Source organism: Lepisosteus platostomus, chromosome 10 (genome assembly GCF_059453375.1).
Source record: "Lepisosteus platostomus isolate fLepPlt1 chromosome 10, fLepPlt1.hap1, whole genome shotgun sequence".
NCBI lineage: Eukaryota > Metazoa > Chordata > Actinopteri > Semionotiformes > Lepisosteidae > Lepisosteus > Lepisosteus platostomus.
The window spans coordinates 47,325,902-47,334,272 of NC_142620.1; positions in this window are offsets into that span (position 1 = coordinate 47,325,902).

The following is an 8,371-nucleotide window of genomic DNA, read 5'->3' on the forward strand; positions in this document are numbered from 1 at the left end:
TGACCTCTATATGGATGAAACCAGAGTGGAGTTGTTAGGCCATCATGTAGAATGACATTTTTTGGGGAAAAAAACACACTGCATATTACCATAAGAACTTCATACAGTATCAAGCATGGTGGTGGAGGAGGGGTGTTGCATCATCCTGGTGTTGGGTGCTGGACACTGGTGGAGATGGAGGGGAGTCCTGTACCTGTAAAATACTTTAAGTGGAGAGTCCTGAAAAGAGCTAGATGGGTATAAGGATTATTAATTATTTATTACTCTAAAGGCTTTGTTGCAAACTCCATGTAAGGCTTGAAATGGGTGTCATTTTACCTTGCAGGCTGTATTTGTGGAATGACTGACTTGTCTGTGTAGCTTTTTGGAAATTGGTATTGCATCCCTAGGCAATTTTCTCCAGGCCACCTGTGTTTAGGAGAGCCACCCTGATTCACATTACATCATAATGGTACAAAACCTCTTTCACTTCATAGTGATCAAATTCACCCAACAGAAAGGGGATACACAGTCTTTCAAAATTTTTTTGTAATCTTCTGATTTGTAACTCTATAATTTTATCCTTGAGTTTTGAAGCCTCCTTGGTTTTCATGGTTAAATGCAACATCTCTCTCTGGAGGCCTTACTGTGACTGATGTATGGTATGTATTTTGAAACCATCCCAGCCATGTGACTCATTAAGGTGATTTTCTGCACCTAAATTAACTCAGGTTTGCTATAGCACAGGTTTGTTCTGTTTTTGTTTTATAACAATTATATTTTTACCTTGTGCTTTGAAGCTGTGGGGGAAGGTTGTGTGTATGTGTATAGCAAATGATAATTGCTGCTCCAAACTGTCATGACTGCAAGCTTTAAAACAACTAAATGTGAAAATTGTGCAAGGGTCTGAGTATTGTACTTTTGTGAGATGCAAAAAGCATTTTTTATTAAAACTAACTTGAATTGACTACATATGTTCTTCTAGAAAGCTCTTTCATTTCCAAACTTCATCACCCTCTCCCATTGACTTGTATGTTTTGATTCCCTGCTTTAGCTACACAAATTCCCATCGTTTACATTTTGCTGCCCCCATGTGTGTAGTTGGTAAAAGCAGCATCAGATAATTTAGTGTGTAAGATTCTAGGTTTTTGGGCTTTAGAATGCAGTTGTAAATATTTTGCATCAAAAGATTAGAATTGTTTCAGTGATAGAAGTTTTAGACTTCTGTCAAATAAAATCATAGAAAAAATTAAATTTACCTGTCTGTGATTTGACTTGATGCAATATACTGCATCAGTCTATTGATGTCTGATTCTGTTTTTAGGCTAAGCTAGCCATAAGGAAAAGGAATTATTACTATGAATCAAAATCAATATACTGATATTCCTGTAGCATTAATCATATAGCATATTGTTAATACAGAAAAATAGTAAATTTATAACTCAAAAACGGTGTGTACAGACTGGAGAAATGCATTTGCATTTTATTAGAATCAAAGTGAATCGTAAACAGCAACAGAAAAGAACAGGTACATTCTTTAAGCATGCTATTGATTTTCTGCTAAAAACATACTGTATATTAGCAGGTAAACCTATTGGAAATCTCAGGAGATACAGACAAAGTCATGCATTTTTAGAGGCTTATTGAAAGATTACAGGCATATGTTTGGTAATTAGGATGATAGCTCTCAGGACACAGGAATATGGATAATCTTTATTTGAAATAATTGCAATTACTGTGCAGGCATTTTTCCTGGTTTTCACCCTCCAAGCTTCACTTGCAGACATTACTACCCAGAAAACTACCTCCAAACCTTACAAAGCATTGAAGCTACCATATCTCAACGGCCACAAAATGCAGGTTCTATGCAAATGATATACATTTCTTACCTGACCTTCGACCTTCTTAGGCTAATGTTTTGTTGCCCAGGAATTCTGGTTTCTTATGTTTGGGTAAAAAATATGTTCAGTATATCTTCAGGCTTTCTCTGGTGATGTTGGTACCACCTATAATAGCTTTTTTTAAAACTATACTGTACCTCCTGCACTCTCACTTTGGGTTTAAAATGACATCCTTGCATAGAGAAGACATTTGAAGCCTACAGTATACTGCAAGGGCTGCTTAAACAGCCAAATGATCAGGAAAGTGGGCACTGTGCAGGTACCAACAGACTACAGTAACAACTAGAAGTAACGCCAAAAGAGTAAATGCACAGACAAAGTCCATGATGAGCAAGCCAAATTCAGACACCAGGAAGGCAATCAGAAGAAAAACATCACAAAAACCAGAGGAATAGAAACACAGGAACCAGCAGAAAAGATTGAAGAAAGAGCTGGAACAAGGCAAGAAATGGGACACTTGAATCAGGAAAAACAGATAAGAGGCCAGAGCTCAAACCAGAGGCTACAAAACTAAACATTGAAATGAATGAGTCCACTGGATATATGGAGCTGAAGAAGGGAGGCGTGATTCCTAGATTCACTGGTCAGTCTGTGATTGGCTAAGACTTGATGCAGCCATCTGCATGGTCTGCGCCTCCTCTGCGCAGCTGGACCAGCAACCAGTGCTTGAGGTGCCCTCTGGTGGCAAGGAGGTGGAACTGTAACTATATATATATATGAAAAGGACTGAGTTTTGCTGCAAAGGAAATAATGATGACTGAAGAAGGAATGTTGACCGACAAACAAAACTTGACTTCATTTAAGGAGACAACAGTTGCTCCATTTATGTTAACCATCTGCCAAAGCTTTCTTCATCTAAAGTGCAAAGTATTTTAAGATCCTTCAGGATCAAAGGCTGGGAATAAATGAGTTTGATTCTTCAGACAGAAGTTCAGTTTCCTCCCACTCAAAAATGAAAAATGACACTTTTATTTGCCTTACATTAATTTGTTTGAATACCCCCCCCCTCTATGTGTGCTGATAACTTACAGTACATTATAATGCAGCTGAACTTCACTCACCATATACAGTAAACATGACTTTTACATATTTTCACTAGGAAATTGCAACAACTCGGTCAACAGTGATAATCACAGTTTAAATCTTCCTGCTTAGTTGCAGACATGGCAAATTGAAATGTATGCCTCATTTAGCTTGGCAGAATGCAGAATAAAGAATTGTGAATAATTATATACAATAAATAGATAGGTTAGATCTGAATTATGGATTCACAGGCTTTAGACCTGACAGAGTTGCTTTAGTCACCTTCCAACAGAGAGGGGCACTGTTTATCCAGCCACTCACCACTTTCTTACTCAATTTCTGAAAAATCACTTCAGGACTGAGGCAACCTACTGCTATCACAGCTGTGTAAATGAGCAGTGGTAGTTGGTGCCATTTGATTTAGTGGCTTGTTTAATGAGAAGTAAATCAAGCAGTTAATTTTCTGATTAAACTTAAAAAGCAGAAAATAATAACATCACAGTTGACAGGTATTTATGATCACTTAGCCATTTCAGGAGGCTAATGGAATGTCTGGGTACACCTACAGCATAGCATCTTAATGAGGAAGGAATTCAAAGATCCATTCATAAACAAATAGAAAGCAATTATTTTCTGAAAAGTTAAATCTTGAAAGGTCAGCTCTGGTACTAAATAGTAAAAAAGGGTAACACTTATAGATCATGTTGTAGAGTGTTACAAATAGGATAATCTGATCCCAACTAAAGGGTATATACAGTATGTCCTGCATCTATACTACACTCCACTGTTTGTCAGCAGCCACTCCCAGATACTGTTGTCAGTGTACTACAGCATGTACTTTTGTAATACATCAACATTATGGTAATTTATTATTTATATCAAGCCACCCATTTGCTAACAGCTTAATCCAATACAGAGTCATTAGGAGCCAGAGCCTATCCCAGCAAGCAACGGGCACACATCACAGGGCGCTTACAGACATAAATGCACGCATACTGTAGATACCCACAGCAGGGCCACTTTGTTCATGAAATAATTAACGTAGTGTACCTGAATGTCTTTGGGCTACAGTATGTTAGGAAATGCACACAAACAAATGCCCACATAGATAGCACCCCAGGAATCAATTGCAGGGCCCTAAGGCTAAGAGGCAGCAAAGCTAACCACTATGCTACCATGTTGCCCTATTATTTACATATTGTAACTATATAAAATATATGCAGTATTTAATTTTGTTTTTGTAAAAAATACTTATTTGAATGAGGCCATAGAATTATCTTTGTTCTTTCCTTCAGAGTATTAGGTAAGATGACCTCTACTTCAAATACATTACACACTGTACAAGAATCTTGTATTATATATTAATAAAATAATTTTAAAAGGGACTATTGAATTCACTGTTTTAATATATGCAAATCCTCTAGAGTTGTTTCTGAACCTAAGGAACGCTAATAGTAACAAAGTACAGTATGATCAAGAGTCCTCTTTGTCAGCTCATACTGTTTATTAGATTTAATTTTTGTGGAGAAAATTAATTATATTTCTAGTCATAATACCGTTATGGAGTTTTTTCTTCAATGTGACTTCTAATTCTCTTTAATTTGTACTGACGTGTAATATTATTAATCAAGGCATGCAGTATTAAAAGGCTTAATGAGACAATTACAAAATGCAATAATACAGTACATTTTTTTTCTTGCACATCATCTTTCATAAGACATCCCAGAGAGATTAACCAAATCAAAAATAAAACTTTTGCAATTCAAAGATTAGTTACCATAAATTATATAAAAGCCTAATAGGACTAATTAGCCTAAGCCAACTTTAAACAGATTGTCGTAGAGAAATAAACATAGCGACAGATGTTTACAGCACCTGTCTGAGTCAGTTAATTCATAACTGCCACACTCTTATTAGTAGATGCTCATTAGTCAGTATATTTTTGTTCAATCCTTATTGTGTATAAATGAGAATATATTAATTTATCTTTCCTTTCATGTGAGGCATATGCAACCAACATAACCAAATAGACCAGCTGACTTGTTCACATGACTGTATTGATAAATCTTTTCCTGGCAGTAACAACATATTGATAGTGATCTAACTTAGTGAAGCTGTTTGGAAAAACAGAAATATAAAGAGAATCCTGCAGGCAACAAGTATTATTGCTCTCTAGTGCCTGGTGTTTATATCCATTTGTAACATTTTTCAGCTTTGCCATTTGTGTGCCTGATTTAGAGTACATGTATTTTAGCAAAAACATACAGTGCCTTGCGAAAGTATTCGGCCCCCTTGAACTTTTCAACCTTTTGCCACATTTCAGGCTTCAAACATAAAGATATAAATTTTTTATTTTATGTGAAGAATCACCAACAAGTGGGACACAATTGTGAAGTGGAACGAAATCTATTGGATTTTTGAAACTTTTTTAACTAATAAAAAAATGAAAAGTGGGGCGTGCAAAATTATTCGGCCCCCTTGCGTTAATACTTTGTAGAGCCACCTTTTGCTGCGATTACAGCTGCAAGTCGCTTGGGGTATGTCTCTATCAGTTTTGCACATCGAGAGACTGAAATTCTTGCCCATTCTTCCTTGCAAAACAGCTCGAGCTCAGTGAGGTTGGATGGAGAGCGTTTGTGAACAGCAGTTTTCAGCTCTTTCCACAGATTCTCGATTGGATTCAGGTCTGGACTTTGACTTGGCCATTCAAACACCTGGATACGTTTATTTGTGAACCATTCCTTTGTAGATTTTGCTGTATGTTTGGGATCATTGTCTTGTTGGAAGATAAATCTCCGTCCCAGTTTCAGGTCTTTTGCAGACTCCAACAGGTTTTCATCCAGAATGGTCCTGTATTTGGCTGCATCCATCTTCCCCTCAATTTTAACCATCTTCCCTGTCCCTGCTGAAGAAAAGCAGGCCCAAACCATGATGCTGCCACCACCATGTTTGACAGTGGGGATGGTGTGTTGAGGGTGATGAGCTGTGTTGCTTTTACGCCAAACATATCGTTTTGCATTGTGGCCAAAAAGTTCGATTTTGGTTTCATCTGACCAGAGCACCTTCTTCCACATGTTTGGGGTGTCTCCCAGGTGGCTTGTGGCAAACTTTAGACGAGACTTTTTATGGATATCTTTGAGAAATGGCTTTCTTCTTGCCACTCTTCCATAAAGGCCAGATTTGTGCAGTGTAAGACTGATTGTTGTCCTATGGACAGACTCTCCCACCTCAGCTGTAGTTCTCTGCAGTTCATCCAGAGTGATCATGGGCCTCTTGGCTGCATCTCTGATCAGTCTTCTCCTTGTCTGAGCTGAAAGTTTAGAGGGACGGCCAGGTCTTGGTAGATTTGCAGTGGTCTGATACTCCTTCCATTTCAAGATGATCGCTTGCACAGTGCTCCTTGGGATGTTTGAAGCTTGGGAAATCTTTTTGTATCCAAATCCGGCTTTAAACTTCTCCACAACAGTATTACGGACCTGCCTGGTGTGTTCCTTGGTCTTCATGATGCTCTCTGCGCTTTCAACAGAACCTTGAGACTATCACAGAGCAGGTGCATTTATACAGAGACTTGATTACACACAGGTGGATTCTATTTATCACCATCAGTCATTTAGGACAACATTGGATCATTCAGAGATCCTCGCTGAACTTCTGGAGTGAGTTTGCTGCACTGAAAGTAAAGGGGCCGAATAATTTTGCACGCCCCACTTTTCATTTTTTTATTAGTTAAAAAAGTTTCAAAAATCCAATAGATTTCGTTCCACTTCACAATTGTGTCCCACTTGTTGGTGATTCTTCACATAAAATAAAAAAATTATATCTTTATGTTTGAAGCCTGAAATGTGGCAAAAGGTTGAAAAGTTCAAGGGGGCCGAATACTTTCGCAAGGCACTGTAACACTCAACATTGCATCTGTTTATTTCTTTCAGACCTTTGCATCAATAGTAATTCTTGGCAAAGTGCAGGTGTACGATAAACATCCAATGCCCACCACAGACTTGTGAACTTGTTACAGAATGCTATGTGAATGTGTTTTACAATTTAATAAAAAATTCACTTCCTGTGTTTTCACATGTGTACATCTGCTTTTTATCAATATTATTTGGAATATTTTTACCTGAAAGAGTCTATGGACTATATAGAGAGTGCAGTTTAAGTGGAATGTACTGATTGGCTGAGTCAGATCACTGTAAAATCTGGAAATGTGAGCATGCAGAGATTTGTGCTCTCAAATGTACCTGTTACCTAAAACTGAGTTTGTATTGGCTTGTCTTTTCTGCACTGCAAATAGGCATTTAACTGCTTTTGGGACAATTCTTGTGAATGTCTCTTATTTGCAAATAAGAGTAGAGTAGCAGTACTCGATCAATTTTATGCCACAGCATAAAACCAGGAGTTAGGGTTAGGAGTGACTGGTCTAGGTTACTGAGCTCAGTCTTAGTTTTGAGAGATCAACTTTGCTTGAGTCACTTAGAAGACACTTTTTAATATTTTTTTTAAGACTAGAGAAAGAAGTTTTTCACTTTAATGCACAATGTGAAAAACATTCATTTGCTTTCTAGAACTGAGACTGTTTATTTTTTTTACCTCTAATGCTCTGCCATCTGATGAGAGCTGTGTACTGTAGGTTGATTGCATCGGAAAACTTCAAAGGTTGTGTAAAACGTGAAGGTGATTTTCTCTGTTATTTTTGTTTTGACAGAACCTGTCTTTCATTTCCATTCTTCTTTCTAATGTTTGTTAGTTTTATACTGTATAATACTGCCAATATTATAAAAAACACAAACTAATCCTATTTTTTGCTGAGTAGGCTTATGCCTACTGGAACTCGGGTAGAGATTAGATACAGTAAGCAATTGTCTTATGTTTGATACGTTTATCAGCACTGAGATAAAAATGAAAAGCATGGCTTGGTTTTTAAATGATGCTACTGTACGCTAAACGTGTTCAAATTAACCATAATATTTTGAAAACACTGATTTCATTAAATTAAACATCAAGTCAAGAGATTGTGTTCAATGAAAGCAATGTTCTTTCAAGAACCTTTTTTGAAATTTTTCTTTCTCACTTTGTATTCAAACTGATTTGCCTGGAATTTTAATAAAAATACATGTAGTTCTCAATTTACACAGTAGATGTGGTCCTTAGAAATGCTGCTTAAATTTACCATAAGAATGCATGTACTATAAATAAAGGGGTATGCTCCCTCTTGAGGTTTGAACTCCCCAAAAAAACTCATTTATTCATAATATGCTTGAACTTGTACTGAAAGTAGTTTTTAAACTGTTGGTAATAATTCCATGTAAATATCAAGCGAAATGTGTTCTAAGCGGTTAATGAACATTTTGGAAAGTGCATGTGTGCATAGATACCTCAACTGCAACTGGGCTGCATTCTTGGGGTGTGTTAAACCAAAAAACATGCAAATTAAGAGCACATAAATGAGAACTACTATTACACTCTACCTG